At 38.2% G+C, this 17,953-nt stretch overlaps 1 protein-coding gene and 1 pseudogene across 1 annotated transcript in view; both read right to left on the bottom strand.

The window, feature by feature from the left end:
* Positions 1-17,953, bottom strand: part of Metap1 (methionyl aminopeptidase 1) — an 84,631-nt gene that overhangs the window by 55,128 nt on the left and 11,550 nt on the right. The window lies entirely within an intron of this gene.
* On the bottom strand, positions 8,358-9,082 carry LOC101717697 (eukaryotic translation initiation factor 4E pseudogene; annotated as a pseudogene).

Below are 17,953 nucleotides of genomic sequence, written 5' to 3' on the forward strand. Positions count from 1 at the left end.
TATGTATCAATTACAAATTTGAAAAAATATTTATCTTTTGTATACTGTATGTTACAAATTAAAGCAGGAAGCTTCAAATAAATAACAAAGAGGGAAAACACTCCAGATCAACATTACCTCAGACCAAACACACTAACTAGTGTGCAGTGGGGACAGACTACAGACCATTAATCCCTTATAAATACTGATGCAAAACCCTCAACTAGCACATCAAATAGAACATTAAAAGAATTATACATCATTACCAAGTAAGATTTATTTCTGAAATGAGGGATGGTTCAATATACAAAAAACAGCCAATAAAAGATATTAAATTAAGCTGGGAGTGGTGATGCATACTTGTAATCCCAGCACTCAGGAAGCTGTGGTGGATTGCCACAAATTCAAGACCAGTCAGGATACATAGTGAGTTCAAGGCCAGACTACACACACAAAAATCAACAAAATGAAGAGGGGAAATCACATGATTGTGTGAAATGAAGAAAAAGTATGACAAGATTTAAGATAAGACACTCAGAAAACTAGGAATAGAAGAAAACTATCTCAACATAAAGGTCATGTAACAGCCCAGATGTAAAATCATACTCTATGGAAAAGACTGAAAGCTTTTCCTTTCAGACCAGGAATAAGACAAAGATATTGGTTCTTACCACTTCCGTTAGAACACTGTACTGAAGTCCTACCAGAGCAGGTGGGCACTGTCTTAATTCCTTTCCTCATTGCTGGTACAAAATATTCAACACTCACAAGTTAAGGGAGGAAAGGTTTATTTAGCTCACAGGTTATAGAGGTTTCAGTACATAACTGGCTGGTTCCAAGGCGGGTGGCATGGCAAGACAGGCATCACAGAAGAGAAACAGTTCATGGTGGGCAGAAGGTAGTACAGCAAGCAAGCAAGGAAACTTAACAGTGTCTTTCTGCTCCTTTTATATTTTATCTAGGCTACCAGGATTAGGGCAGTGCCAAACCAATCAGTGGATTGATTTAGTAATCACACACCCTTAATCCCACCATCACAACTCTAGATCCAGCCACCTCTGAAAAATTCCCACCCACGACTTCATGAGGCTTTGGAGCCCATCTAGACAAACCCATAACAGGCATGAAAAAAGATAAAAGGCATCCAAAGTGAAAAAGAAGTAAAATTATGCTACTGACAGATATGACCTTGTATTTTAAAAATCTTAAAAGTTCCACCAAAAAAATTAAGAATTAATATATTCAACCAAGTTACAGAGTACAAAATCAACACACAAAAATCAGCTGCATTTCTATATGCTGATAATGAACTGGGAAAGGAAAAAACTGTTCACAATAGCATTAAGAAATAAATAAAAGGGCCAGGGATTTAGCTCAGTGGCACTGTGCCTGCGCAATTAATCCTCACAGTATCTCTAAGAGGTAGGTACTATTGTTACAGATATCCTGTTTTAAAGATTAGAAAACAGTAGTACAATTATCATATCCAAAAATACACAGCTAATCAATGGCAAAGTCATGCAGGCCCTCTTGAGACAGTACTGCTGTATCTGGAAAATAAACCAAACTGTTAAGATACTTTTAGGAAATTAGGGTTACAATAGTGTTAACTTTATACACTATCTTTATATGCTGTTTTAAATTGTGTAAATATAGTGCTTATAATGAAAAACAACTGACATGTTAACATTTTGGAAAAGTAATCAATGGAAAAACAAGGCCTCTACCCTTACTAACAATCATTTCATGGTCTTATGTTTATGAACTTGATCTCATCACTACAGTAACAGCAGTGTACTTGCTATACAGGCACCTGCTTCAACTTGCTCTACTTCCATAAACACATCCATTCCCTAGCAAGAATGTCCTCTCCTTTGCCTTAATACATATCGTTTTATTTGCCTACTCATTTATTTTACTTACATACCTATTTTATTTATTAAAACCCAGTTTTTTGGTTTTGGGGGGTTTTTTTGGTACCGGGGTTTGAACTCAGGCCCTTGCACTTGCAGGGCAGGCAGCAGAACCACTGAGCTAAATCCCTGGCCCTTAAAACCCAGTTTTAACTCATTTCCTTCAGGAGTCCTTTCAGAAGCTGCCACTATACTATTTTTCAACTATTTAGTCTACTGCTTTGAAAAACTGCCCTTTGTCTATTTTACTTGTATAATCCACTCCAAAAGTATAAGATGTCACTACCCTTCTCCTAGATGCAGACATTCCAGTAGAGATTTTTTTTTTTTGGTACTGGGGATCAAACTCAGGACCTTGCACTTATGAGGCAGGTGCTGTGCCACTGAGCTAAATCTCCTGCCCAAGAGTGGGATTCTTAAAGAGATTCCTACCAGAAACTAGGACTGCTGAGAAACAGGACTGAATCCAAATCTGTGGTAGGGAAAGTATACAGTAAATCTAATTTGTCTTGTGCTCAAAGTCAGGAAGCAATCAAAAACTAATGTGGAGGCTTAAAAGGGACACATAAGGCAGTTTCAAGACAAAGCCTTGAGACAACTTTAATATCAAAAAGAAAAAAGTTAGGGGCCGGGGATTGAGCTCAGTGGTGCCACTGCCTGCCTCGCAAGCACAAGGTCCTGAGTTCAATCCCTGGTACCAAAAAAAAAAAAAAGAAAAAGAAAAAGTTCAAAGGTTAGTAACTTAAAGATGAGAAAGCAATAAACCATTAGAAATGACCCCAGAAAATTACTATTACCTATCTTTTTAGTAGGACGATTATAGAATTTCAGTATAAGATTTTTTTTTTTTTTTTTTTTTTTGGCGGTACCAGGGATCAAACTCAGGACCTTGCACTTAGAAGGCAGGAACGGTGCCACTGAGCTAAATCCCCGGCCCTTTAGTATAAGATTTTAGTAGGAAGATTATCATTTTAGGTGCGGCACAACTCATTCACCAACTGATGAGGAAAAACTCTTCCATTCTGAGGGTGTAGAGGAGGACATAGCTATTAAATTATAGAATTGGGGAGGTGAGTCTGCCATCATCTGCAACCTCCACTGAAACTGTCAAGCAAAGAGCATCATGAATGCTAAAATCCCTAGAAGATTATTAAGGAAATGTATATTATCACAGTGCAAGAGCAACACCTCAGAGTACATGCTGAATGCAAAATGAAAAATATACCTTTACAATGATGATTTGCTAGCAACCTCCTTAAGCAAGTGATCAAATTGAGAACCATCAGGAATGGAACAATAAAGCATTCTGGGCCTTCTGTTGTGATGTCAGGAGTGTTTAACTAGAAACTAACTGGACTTAACTAGACTTACTTTTTGGCTTACAGAAAATACAAGGGATAGAAAAACAAGTAAAGACACTATGAGGAAACAGAATCAGATTTTCAGAAATGCCTAACATTCTACAAGAAAGATAACTAGTCCCTTCAAAAAAAAAAAAAAGCTGGCAGCAAGAAAATAAAGATACACAGATGTTTCTAAATTAAAAGAATAGAAATGACAACTAAATGCTATATGTGAACTGATAGGATCCCGATTCCAAAAACTGAAATGGAAAAAAAATTGTCTGGACAGGTCTCCCTAAGTTGCCCAGGCTGTGCTCAAACTTGCCATCTTACTTACTGCTTCAGCTTTGCAGGGGGCAGGGATCAAAATTTCTTTTAGTTCCATTTTGCTTTGGTTTTTGAGACAAGATCTCACTATGTAGTCCAGGCTGGCCTTGAACTCACTATGTAGCGTAGGCTAGCCTCAAACTCAGAGCAATCCTCCTGCCTCAGCCCTCCAAGTGCTGGAATTACAGGTGTGCACCACTATACCAGGCTAACTCCAAAATTTTCTGAACAACATACTGGTACTCAAAGCTTCAGGTTTTCAGACTAGGGATGCTCAACCTGTACTATTGAAAGTCTTTGTTTGTTTGAAACTTTTCACACACAAAAAAAGGGAAACTCCATATTTGGGGGGTGGGGGGTACCAGGGATTGAACTCGGGTCCTTGAGCTTACAAGGCAGGCGGCAGAACCACTGAGCTAAATCCCTGGCCCTCCATATTATTTTTTTAATTCAAGGAAAAATAACTGCTTCTCTATAATGTTCACTAGCACCTTGTCACTTGTCTTTTTTTTAAAGTACTTCCTGTCTCTATAATTATAACATAAGCCCACTGAGGACAGTAAAGCCTTTAAAAATATTCCAAGTTAACAAATATGAAAATAGGCCAATAGTGCTGCTACTCATAAGTAACATAATACTAAATTGGCAAATAATAATAATAATAATAATCCTGTTAACATCAACTCCTAGCTAGCATATGAAACAATATATACTTTCTGATGACGTGGTTATAAGCACAATCACCTTGGAAAACAATTTAGCACTATCAAAATAAAGTTGAACACGTATCTTACGACCTAAGAGCTTTTCTCTTAAATGTATACCCAAGAAAAATTCTTGTATCAGGTATCAGGAGCTGGCTACAAAAATATTTAGAGCAGCACAGTTTATAACAGCAAAACCTGGACAACCCAAATTTCCATTAAGAGAAGAAAGAAAGGGGCCGGGAATTTAGCTCAGTGGTTCCACCGCCTGCCTCACAAGCCCAAGGACCTGAGTTGGATCCCCAGTACCAAAAAAAAAAAGAGAAGAAGAAAAAATTATAATAGATTTGTCAGAATAACATACATCAATGTAAATAATGAATGAGCTAGAGCTACTCTCAGGAAGACAATGTCAGACAATGAAAGTATGTTGCAGAACACATTTCGTTATTTCATTTACAAATATTTCAAAAACATCAAATCTAGGCCAGGGATTTAGCTCAGTGGTTCTGCCACCTGCCTCATAAGTGCAAGGACCTCAGTTTGATTGCTAGTACAAAAAAAAAAAAAAACTATCAGTCTTCAAAAGACAAAGCCCAACCCTATTTCCAGTTAAAATAATCAATAATAAAATCTCCACTCAGAGAAGAAAATCATGCCATGTCTAAAACCTAATGGTGCAATTTTACTAAATGATTTAAGCTTGTAACTTGATGAAAAATACATCTAAGAGTTTGCTATTAATACTGAAGACAAATCCTCACTAATAGCGAGTAGTAACCATGCCACTATTCTCTTATAACATATGTACTCACCTAAGCATTTGTGTCTGTCACTCGTACCAAATTTACTAAGACCAGACTAAAAATTCTGCAAATGTACCAAACACAAAAAAGACTTACCTAAAAAAACAACCAGTGACTAAAACCATTTCAGTCCACAAACTAAGTGAACAGTACTATATTAAGGTTACTTCCATTTCCAAGACCCCTTTAATTTCCAAAAAGATAAGGCTTAAGACTTGTATAAGTTGCTTATCTACCAACCAACAATGTTCATTTTCTACAAATTCTACTGTAACGTGAGTATGATTCAGGCTAAAACCTCACTGACCCCAGGAAGGCTCTCAAAGCAACAATGATCCACTAACTAAACTCATATAGAATTATGTTCTAGACAAAGACACAGAATCAACTTGGGATGTTTCAACCTGGGCTTATGTACCAGTTCTACCATTATTCTATGATCCTAAATAAAAATGATTTAAATTTTATAGGAATTAATTGAGATTTAAACAGAGTGAAAAAAAATCGCAGAAACAAAATTCAATTATCAGTAAGTAAATGACAGAACATCAGTAACAGTATAGTATTCCTTTACGAAGAACAATGCAGAGGTAGTCATGACAAGAAATTCCCAATATATTAAGGTACAGGATCACAAGATACCCTAACATTATGTATATTACGGTGTGCTTTCTATAAAAACATATATGCACCCAGATGAACATTAGAATATATAAACACACATACAAGAGTACACACAAAAATGTTCCCAGCAACTATCTCTGCATAACTTGTTTCACTTACATTTTCTATCTTTCTACAATAAACGATTAGCAAAATTATTTGTTTTTTAAAAATCATAACCATTCCATACCTTCCAGCTATCCTTTTACTTAGGGTCTTCAATAGTTGTACTCAAATTTCACTAACATACAGCAATAAGGGTAGCCTGAAGTAATCTGAAGGATTTAAAGAAAATGCCCATTTAAAAAAAAAAAAAGGGAGAGATGAAATGGGGAAGACGAGTTCCAAAATGCCAGAGCAGTGAGTGGCAGCAACTCAGCTTCTCCTGGACAAAGTGTCTAGAGTCTGGAAAATAATATCTAGGAGAGAAACTGGAGTAGAGAATACACAGGAACCACAAGGGAACTGACAGAGGAGAAGAAAATAGGATTAAGTGACACAGAAGAAACAGATCACACTGTGGAGGAGAGACCACACAGTACCCTCAACAGCAGCGCCTAGCTGCCAGCTGGGATGCAAACTGAAACTAACAACTTTTCTACTCAGTTTGAGACTGCAAGTTTTCTGTAGTTGGAGCCAGCAGGAAGAACAGGAGATACTGCTTCCGGAGCGGCCCTCCACAATCAACCAAGTGACACTGGTACAAGCACCAGAAGCTACAGTGTGCAGAACAGGAGCTAGTTGAACACCACTATAGGAAAGGCTTGGTGTTTGAACCTGGGTCCCACAACAGCTCTTGGCTGCTTCACACTGCCAAGTTCCCAGAGTGGATGAGGGAAGGACAGCCATGGGAGACTGGTGGCAGTTGGAGAGCAGACTGGGGGGAGTACTGTTGATTGCACAGGGGCTGGAGAAAACAAACCTGGCTCTTATAATCAGAAGCCAGTTTCAGCCTGAGCTACATGGGATTGGAAGCTCACATTGTTGTGTTGTTCCCACTGTAAGCAGATCTCTACACCCAGCACCGTTCTGGGGGCAGACTGCCACCTTACACTTCCAGCATGAAGAGAGACACATCTTGGCCTGAGCTCTGCTCCTTAACCCACCCGAGGAAAAGAGCCACGCATCCAAAACGATGGAAGACTTTCTTTTACTATTCTTTGATTGTATTATTTTTCATTTTAACTTTTTTTACTTCAGTTTTTTTCCTTCTGTACATTTTCCCCCAGTTTTATTCTATTATTTTACCCTTTTTTCTTTTATGAGTGTGTCTGTGTATGTGCTTCTCTTCCTCTTGCCTTTTTTCTCCCAATATAGGTTACAGACTAAAAGAGTTCTCCCTTGTCCCTTTATCTCCCTCCCACTTTTAACCATATCTCGTCACCTAACTTCTCCTGTGTTATATTCATTCTCAAACTTTCTTCCTCTCCACCTTTTCATTTGCCTCCCTTCAACTTTTTCTCTAATACTGTACATCATAGAATCTTTTCCCATCCCTATTTCCCACTACCAATTTTGTACTCCACTTTTCATGTTATTCTCTTCTAAATATAAATTATATACCCTTACCATCAATAGGATCATTTGCCCTCCTCCTATTTCCTCCTTCCCACAGCACAGAGCTACAGACAGACAGAAAGAAAAAAATAAAGAATGAACCTTTTTTTCCTTTTCTTTTTCTCTTCTCTCCATCCCTCTGAGATTACCCAGTCTCCAAACCCCTGGGCTTTAGATAACTGATTCTATAAAATTACTGTTGATGCTATTTTTCACCAGTAGAGGAGACACAACCATGCATTTAGTATACATTTTTTTAAAGACAATTCACTGTACATATTTTATTTACAGTTTTGTACACTGTCTTAATATGAATGGGACTGCTTTTCTACTTGAGCCATTTTTAACCAAAGCAAAATAACCTAAGTAATACAAAGTATTAAAATACAGCATAAAGATACAAAAACAGACATCTAATTCTAGTTAGGAATGTAGTTATGATGTTACTTTTTTTATAATCCACAATTGTGTTTAGGAAATCACACATAGATCACCGATTTGAATGAAATGCATAAATTTGTAGCAAAGCTTTGTAGCTATAAAAAAAATTACCAAAGAATGCACAAAATTAATGTTTATTCCACCCTCGTGTCATATTCCTGGATCCTTTACCAATGTTACATGAGGAAAAAACAATAGCAAAACAAATGAAAAACTGCAATCAGAATCACTAATATTATTAAGTAGGGAAACAAATAAATTAAAATCTAGCAGCCATCTGCAAGAGTACAGCAAAGATAATGCTGTCAAAAGAAACAAAGAAAATTGCTAGAAAACTGTATGCATCATACTCTTCCAAACCAGCAAAATATGCTCCTGCATACAATGGAACATAACGTTTTTCTTCCTGTTAAGGTACAGAAATACAAGCTCTTTTTTGAGTATTGTAAATCGGTAAAATGTGTTTGTAATGGTAATTCTACTAAGCTGTTACAGAGTGGACCAGAACACATTTATGGATTCTAGAGATGCTGTGTACTATAATTCTTTGACTGGGATGGTGGATACTCTAGCAAAAATTAAAAAACAAAACAAAACAAAAACCACAAATGTACAAGACAAAGGCAAATGAGACTTCTCTTTTATCTTAGCAACATTTAGATGGAATCAAATTTAAATGCAGTCCACTCTGCTTTTGAAGAGGCTTTGGTTCAGCTCCCAAATCTCGACTGCTTGACGCAGTCTCCTATGAGAACACTCAGAAGGTGTCTTCTTAAACAACAAACCTATTTTTAGTGGTGGAGCCGCTCTTAGTAGCTGTGTCAGCATGGGACTGATAACCAATCACTATCTTTCCTTGTATACTCTCCCTATATGTTGAACAGCCTCTCTGTTCTCACATTCAGTAGTCCATATTGCTATCTTATCACCTTTAGCTCTAACATTAACAACAGTTCCACACACATCATCACTGTAGTCATCAAATGATTCTCCAATAAGGCACAGCAGCTTACTGCCTCTAGCCAAAAGCGATCGAGGTCACTTCGTCTCTGCTGTTTGTTCAATGTGATTAGCCATCATCCTCCGCGTTTATTTTTCTCATCTTCCCACATGGGCTCAATACCATCCTTAAAAAGTGAGTAGCCACAGCCAGGCATTAAATTACTAGACAACTGGATATGGTTGTACAGAGCTTAAAAGTCTTCAACAGTATCAAACTTAGAGATCAGTTGAAGGTTTGCTTGCCAAGTTTTACTTTTATCATTTTTTTAAAAACCAGAGTACCCATCTGTTCTAAAGAGGATGTTTAACATAGTGCTCTGGGTTAGCAACCTCCTGGTTAGATTCTGTTTTCTTCTCTTCTGCAGGTGGGAGATTAGGAGTAGTGGTGGTTTCCAGTTCCACAGTCGCCATCTTAGATAGATCTGATCACACCGCATTTAGTATACATTAACTGTGAGTCAAGACTTGGGTTGTTATCATGCTTACAATGTAACTGTGGATTTCCTTTAGTAGCTAAAGGGAGACCCAACACAGGGTCTCATGGTATGTTATTTCTCAACTAGCCCTGATAGAAACCACTGTAACTGATTACCTTGTTATTGCTGTAGCTGATTTGATTGCACAGGAATAATCCTGATTCAGTGGACAGTTTAGTGCCAGTGAACTTGTCTGCTGAATCCACCATCACATCCAGGGAGAAGGACAGCAAGAGTTCCTAACACAAGAACTCAGACAAGATCAGACTCTGCCAGAATCCCTGCATCCTGGCAGAAAGAAGTCCTGAATCTGAGTTAACATCAGTATGGCAGTGCAGGGATCAGAGGAGTTACTAGGATGTGAGCACTCAGACTCTGGCGAAGAAGATACTTGGGAATCACATATGCACTGTGTCATTAGAATATTTAATCTGTGTTCCCATCAGAAATCTTATTGGTGAGGGCCGGGGATTTAGCTCAGTGGATCCAGTGCCTGCCTTGCAAGCACAAGGTCCCGAGTTCGATCCCTGGAACCAAAAAAAAAAACAAAGAAATCTTATTGGTTTAACTTTTTGTACATGTCTTGATTTATTTAGTAACATGGGGTTCTATTATGTTCATTTATGGTTTCATGTATATATTAGGTTGTATACTTGTTCTTTCTTAGGCTCTGATTTAACAGGTATTTAGATTCTCTCCCTCATCTCAGCTCTCTATACGGTCTCTTCATCCCAAATCTCATTCTTGCCCCCACAAAATACCCTCTGAGAACTCTCAACACAAACCCTTCAACTTGACTAAAAGATCCCCAATAAAGTCAGACCCCACATCAACCTCTTCTTCTCATCTACCACTACTCCTTCAAACCCCCCTAGTGTCTAACACTCCTCATCCAAACCACTTTCCATTCTCTCCACCTCACCCTACCTACCTCATGGCAGAGCAACCACAAGTAATAAATTGTCATCCTCCACAGAGAATAGACAAAGGAGGGAAGAGTGCCTGCAAGGACTATCATATAGAAGGGTTGCAAGACTGAATCTGTGGATACTGTTATAAACAGAAGCAATTCTTTTGGCAAAACATAAGGACTGAGTTGAAATCACTTAAATAACAAAACGAGTAAATACTAGCACTGGACCTACAAAGTTGAAAATTACTTACAGGGAGGCAACAGCCTACTAAAAATCTTCATATAGTGGTTCTGCCACCTGCCTCACAAGCACAAGGACCCGGGTTCGATCTCCGGTACAAAAAAAAAAAAAAAATCTTCATATAAGCCACAAACTCTCCTTGCTTCTCTAGTCCCCAACATGCAGTAAACCCCACCACCACCAAAAAAGGAGAGGAAAAAAGAGGGGGCCATATACAACCTTTAAAAAAAGATAACAAACAGATACAAGTAGGAGAATGTAGAAGGAAACAGAACTTTGAAGCCCCTTACCCAAGGCAGAGCAAGGAGTCACAAACAAATACAAGGTAGCAGAAATCTATGAAAAGTTCTTAGAAGGGATGAAGAAAATAGATGAGTTGAAAGAAAATGAGCCAAAAGTTCACAACAATTTCACTTAATACATCCACGGTGAATTTTGGGGAAATAGGTAAAAAACTGGACGAGCTAACCAAAATAGTTCAAAATTTGAATGACAGATTCAACAAGGATATGAATCCTCAAAGAGATGTCAGACAGAAATTCCTGAAATAAAAAACTGTATAGAATTCATACACTGTAGAAATGACCAATGTGAAGACAAGACTATCCGATGTTAAGGACAAAATAGTAAATTAGAATGAAGAGCTCAAGGGCCGGGGATTTAGCTCAGTGGTTCCAATGCCTGCCTTGCAAGCTATGGACCCGAGTTTGATTCCCAGTACCAAAAAAAAAGAATGAAGAGCTCAAAGAAGCCAAAAAGAAAATAAGACAAGAGAAGACAATCCAGCAACTACTAGATGACAACAAGAAGTCCAACCTAAGGCTAATCAGAGAGGAAAACTAGCAGATAGTGCAGGTGGATTCAGTAACATGCTCACAGAAATTATGGAAAGAAATTTCCCAAATATAAGAAAAAGGATTTTTTTTTTAAAAAAACCTGATTATAGCACTTTATTTTCAATCAGTAAACTTTATAAACCAAAAAATTGTAATCTTACACTTATTTACGATTACTTACTTTAAATAATTTTTATTTTATTTACTAACATATTAAATCAAATCCATATTTTATTACTAACAAAATATTAAGAAATCAAATCCAACAGTGTATAAAAAAAATTATACATCATGTGTTAGTTACTTTTCTCTCATGGATGAGACAAAATACCCGACACCCAAAGTTAAGAGGGAAGGGGTTTTTTTGGCTTACAGTCCATAGAGGTTTCAGTCCATAATGGCTGGCTCCAAGACTAAGATGGCAAACAAACATCACAGAAGAGAAACAACATGGCACTTACAAGGTAGCAAAGGCAACAAGGGGGAGTTTAACATCATCTTTCTGCCCTTTTTATCTTATTCAGGCTACCAGGATTAAGGCAGTGTCAAACTATTTACTCACATATAGTGGTTTAGTAATCACACTCTTAACCCCAGCATCACACACTCCAGATTCAACTACTTCTGAAAAAGAAAGTCCCCCCTCATCTGCAAGAGGCTTTGGGGGGGCATCTAAACACAAACCATAACAAAACATGACCAAGTAGAATTATCCCAGTTATGCAAGACTGGTTAAACATTTGATAGTTATTGTAACCATCACATCAATAAAGAAAAAAAAAAATCACACAAATTACTAATCAGTACAGAAAAAGTCTTTCACAAAATTAAACACCAATTAATCATGAAAAAACCTCAGTAAACTAGGAATGGAAGGGAAATTTCCTCACCTTGATACAGAACATCTATAAAAAAACCCTCCTTCATGCACAATGATAAAGAATATCTACATCCTACATGATAGGAAACAAGGTGCTTTCCTACTTAGACAATATATTCTAAGAGCATAACATGCAAGGATACCTCCCCTTTCACCAATCGCTCCCTACATTGTACTAGAAGTCCTAGCTAATGCAATTAAACAAAAAAGGAGAGATATATAAAATTCTATATATATACATCGCTTCTCAGACTTTTGGCTAAGATCAAATGTAAAATTATATATATATGTATATGTATGTATGCATGTATATGTATGTATACATATGTATATGTGTGTGTGTGTGTATATATATATGGTTCCGGAATCGCGGAAAGAAATGTACAGAGACACAGAAGTTGGGTAAAAAAACAAAGCCTTTACTAGCAAGCAGGCAGGACCGCCAGAAACTCCTCTGATCAATGTCCGCCCCATCCTTGGCTTTAACATTTCCTTTTATATCTTCTTTTAGCCATTACCTCATTCCTGGTGGTCTTAGTAAAATTTCTGTTTCTCTTTTACAACTAGGTGCTGCTAATGGTTATAGTCACAGACATATAACAAACAGATGGCGCCTAAAACACATACATTGTAAACTACCCAAACCTTTCTACTTCACTTTTCTCCAGGTTAAATGTTATCTACAGCTAGGTTACAGGTCAAAGGTTCAGGGCCATCACCTTAAACAATAAGAGTTACGGGGAAGGTAAATCTTAAAGGAATGTATTACTTATTCTACTTCAGCTACCTTAATAACTAACCTATAGTTTAAATTTTCTCTATCAATATATCTCATATGTATATTATGTATATGAAAACATGATATTTACTAAGGCAGTTAAGACTACTAAACAAATATGAGCCTTAGGGAACTTTGTTCTTAAATCTTTTGGACATTTTTTTCTGCCTTATACCTCCAGGCAAAAACACTATTATTGACAACATCAAAACCCAATGTACCTTGGCACAACCTGGAATCCAAGCTACTCAAAAGCTAAGGTAGGAAGATCACAAGTTCAAAGCTAGCCTGCTGAGACCCTATCTCATAATAAGGGGTTGGGATACAGCTCAGTGGCAAAGTGCTTGCCTAGCATGTGCAAGGCCCTGGGATCAATTTCCAGTATTACCAAAAAAAAAAAAAAAAAAAAAGTAATATATACAAAATTATGTTTTTATGTCTAGAAAACATTTATTATATTGGTAATAGGATTAAGGCCTGCCAATTTCCAATACAGTCTTTACCCCCTGGTGAGTGTGCTTACTATATAGCCTCTTTTTGAGAGCATGTACAGAAGAGATGAAGAGATGATCCTGCTCAGAAAGGATTCCCAGGGAGCATTATGCTAGGGATCAGAACTTCAGAATGACCAGCTCGGTCTACTTCTGTCACAATGCTTATCAAAGGGCAGCAGCATGCAGCCTCCATAGCCTAGGTCTTTTAACCACTTAATCTTGGCCTAGTGGGGCTCACTGAGGCTCCACTGACTAGAGGATGCTGTAGCACAGTACTGGTTGGCATTCATATAATAATAGCAGTGATCTAGACACTTCATGCCCAGGGGCTGTCATTTTAATTTGTCCCTCTTAGTTTTTGCAAAGTATTGGCAGAGCTCCTCCATGACTTCAACATTGCTCAGGTTGAGTTCTACCTCTCCCTTTGACTTCTCATCTCCTTCTCTTTGAACAAAGCTTAGTCTTTCCTTGTGGCTGCTGGATCCTACTGCTGCCATGTGGATGCTGCCCAGACCTTCTGTAACACATAGGTAACCTCACTGGGAATCCTGGGAGGCTAGGTGATATCGCCTTATAAAAACATCAGGGAAGATATGCATGAAGGAAGTACCATGGAAAATTGAAGTAATGTTCAATGGCCTTCCTGTATGTTTCTGGTAGCTTCACACCCAAGCCATAGCTGGACAATGTTGCCTGTATCTTGCATACACAAGAAGAGAATACCAAGATTCAACAGCTTTTGATGTTGATGCCTTTGCTGCCATCTGATTGTGAAAGTGCAAATGGACACTGAAACTCTTGGGCTTGTGTGCATTTTGCAGATCCTAAGCTGTGGGCAAGCAGGTATTTTTCAGTGGAAAGAAAGATATTAAAGTGGGATGAAGCTTCTGGACATTGTTTTTCTCTCTGCTTTTATTTGCAAGGAAATTCATGTGGCCCTTCTCTAGCAACCTTATAAAATATATTCTTTTGTATCTGAATCTAACCCCTGCTTTTCCTGTGGTCCAATTTATGAATCTTTTTCTTTTTTTTGGTACCAGGGATCAAACTCCCTTGCACTTGCAAGGCAGGTGGCAGAACCACTTAGCTAAATCCCTGGCCCTGAATCTTTTCATTCTTAATCCCGTTATTTAAGTATTTCTCAACTACGGCAAAGACAATATATAAAGGAAGGAAGGCAGGCAGGCAGGCCTGAAGACCACAAAAAATTTGACACAAAAGAGCAAACAGTTCGGTATGGTGGCACATGTCTGTAGTCTCAAATATTTGGGAGGCTGAAGCAGGAGGCTCCTCAGTTGAATGCCAGCCTGGGCAACACAGTTAGACCCAATCTGAAAATAGCTGAGTTCCAGACATACTTTGGATTCAATGCTTCTCCCTATATGAACTCATAGCATAGTCCATTATTGAAGGTACAGTAGAGTTTCAATGCACAGCCATGAGCTTGTGACACTCTAATAGAACTCTTTACCTCTTCATCTCCATCGACCAACAACTCAGTATTATTGCTATAAATTCTTACCACGACTATGTCTTCCATGGTATTACCAAGTAACAATAAGCCAATAAGTTTATTTGTGATTTCATCTGTGAAGAGCTGCAGAGTCACCTCCTGGGGGTTCCAGTGTGGTCCAGGTGTTGCAGGATACTCAGGGGCCCCTCCTGGCAGCACTGCTCCTCTTTTCTTTTTTTTTTTTGTACCAGGGATCGAACTCAGGTCCTTGCACTTGCGCAGCAGGCAGCGAAACCACTGAGCTAAATCCCTGGCCAGCACTGCTCCTCTTGATCACAAACCATGCCATTCAGCTTGGGCACCTTCAGCAAGCAGGGATGGAACATGGACGTAATTGGCCATGCCCCAGGCAGTGGCGGAGACAATGACCACGATGACCATGACAACCACCACCACCACCACCACCACCACCACCACCACCTCAAGAACAGCGGGTGCTGACAGGCTGGTGGTTCCTTCCATCTGGGGCACCCTCACAATAGGACGGGGACATTTGGGTGGACAGGCAAGCAATGGCAGGACTGCTGGAGGTGGTACCATGGCCGAGCCAGGTCTGGACAGCAGCGAAACTGAACCGTGGCTGCTCAAAGGCAAGAATCCCAAGAAAATAGTTTAAAATACAAATAAGCAACCCTTATAGAACACGAAACAATAAATATAATGAAAGGAAAAGTTCACCAAGACATATACTTATTAAATTCCCAGATATCCAGAAGAAAAAATTTTAAAGGCAGCCAGAGAAAAACAAAACAAAACAAAAAAACCACATATAAATCACAGCAGACTTCTCAGTACAAATTCTAAAGGCCAGAAAAGCTTGGAGTGAAGCATTTCAAGCCCTAACAGCAAGTAACTCCCAACCCAGAGTAACTTACCTGACAAAGCTATCCTTCAAAATAGATGGAGAGAAAAGGTTTTCCCATGAAAAAGACCACCTCAGAAGTTAAATGAGTGCTAAACCAGCTCTAAAGAGTTAAGAATACTGTCAACAGAAACAACGAATCCAACATAGATAAAAGCAGAGGAAACTACTGAGGCCAATGGATAAACAGCAACAACGAAAATCAGGAAAAGATGCAGCAGCCTACCTTGAAAGCACAAGGTCCTTAGTTCGATCAAAATCAGGAAAAGAAAAACAAATGACACACCAATAGATAAAGAAGGCAGTGACAGTAAATAACTAACACAACACAGTAATATCTCTCAATGTTAACAGCCTCAGTTCTCCAATTAAAAGACACAGACTGGCAGACTGGACCAAAAATAGAATCCAACAACCTGCTACATTCAAGAAACTCATCTAATCAATCCAAAAAGATATTCATAGACTAAAAACTAGAAAACAGAAAACATTTCATGCACTAGGACCACAAAAACAACCAGGGGTAGCAATTCTAATATCAGACATGGTAAACTTTAATTTAAAACTGATTAGAAGAGACAAAGAACATCACTATATACTATTTAAGGGAACAATCCAACAAGAAGAGATAACACTGATAAACATATATGCACTGAAGGACCCTAGTTAGCAAGACAGACTCCATATTGCTGCTTGACCCACCTGCCTGCCCTTTAGATGAACTCAGAAGGAGGAAGCTTAAACACTTCCTCCCCTTAGAAAGTCTCTCTGGAAATAACAATCAACTATTGTTTTACAAATGTTCTAACAGCAGGACGTTCCGCTTCTGTACCTTTTGCTTGCTTTACTAGTTCTATCCTATAGGGGGGCCTAGAAACAGTTGGCCTCAAAGGTGTATAAAACATGTTTGTCAACCCCCAGTCGAGGCTAGAGTCGTATGCTCGGCTGGGGTCCCGGCCGGTAATAAACTCCTCTGTGGGTTTAATGTCGGTCTCTGGTTGGTTCTCTCTCACTGGGTGTAACATGCACCAAATACTGGACCTCCTATCGCCATAAAACAAAAACTGCTGAAATTAAAAGATCAAATAAACATTAACACAATCATAGTAAAAGATTTTAAGACCCCGTTCTCCCAAAGCGATAAATCAATTAAACAAACAACAAAAAAATTTCAGAGCTGAACTACAGCCTTGAACATACGGACTTCATGGATATATACAGAGTATTCTACCCCTCTACAACAGAGAATACATTCTTTTTAGCAGCATGTGGTACTCTTTCCAAAATCACATACTAATCCTCAAAGCCTGCTTAAGTAAACATAAAATAAAAATTGCCTCATATCAGACCACTGTGCAATGAAAATAGAAATCAATGACAGAAGAATTTTCAGATGGTAAAAAAAAAAAAGCTCCTGGAAAATTAGTAATATACTCCTAAACAACCAATGGGTCACAGAAGAAATTTAAAATTTTTTGGACGTTAATGACAATGCCGGTACAACTCATTGAAACCTCTGGGACACTATAAAAGTAGTTCTAAGAAAAAAATTCATCACAATTAATGCTCACATTAGGAAAACGGAGCAAGCTCAAATGGACAACCTTATGAGAAATCTTAAGATACATGAGAAACAATAAACAAGCCCCAAACTGAAATAGAGGAGGGAAATTATAGAGAGCAGAAATCAATGAAATTGAGATTTTAAAAACAGTGAAAATGGGGCCAGGGATTTAGCTCAGTGGTTTAACCACCTGCTACACAAGCACAAGGACCCGAGTTCAATCTCCAGTACAAAAAAAAAAAAAAAAAAGTGAAAAGAAAAAAACCCAACAAATCAAAGAGCTAGTTCTTTGAAAGAATAAATAAAATAGATAAGCCCCTAGCCAGACTTACCAAGAGAAAGTGTGAAAAGATATCAATGCAATTAGAAATGAGAAAGGAGAAATCACAACAGACAATGTAGGAACTCAGAAGATAGAAACTACTTCAAAAATTATATTCCTAGGCCCAGGGATTTAGCTCAGTGGTTCCGGCGCCTGCTTCACAAGCGCAAGGTCCCAACTTCGATCCCCGGTACCAAAAAAAAATAAATTATATTCCAACAATTTAGCAAATTTTAAAGAAATGGACAGATTCCTAAACACATACAAGTTACTGAAACTAACCCAAGAAGATATAAATATGCTTAACAACCCAACAACAAGCAATGAAACTGACACAGT

The sequence above is a fragment of the Heterocephalus glaber genome, unplaced genomic scaffold, assembly GCF_053883595.1.
Source record: "Heterocephalus glaber isolate CG9 unplaced genomic scaffold, H.glaber_assembly_v1.0 deba00001454, whole genome shotgun sequence".
NCBI lineage: Eukaryota > Metazoa > Chordata > Mammalia > Rodentia > Bathyergidae > Heterocephalus > Heterocephalus glaber.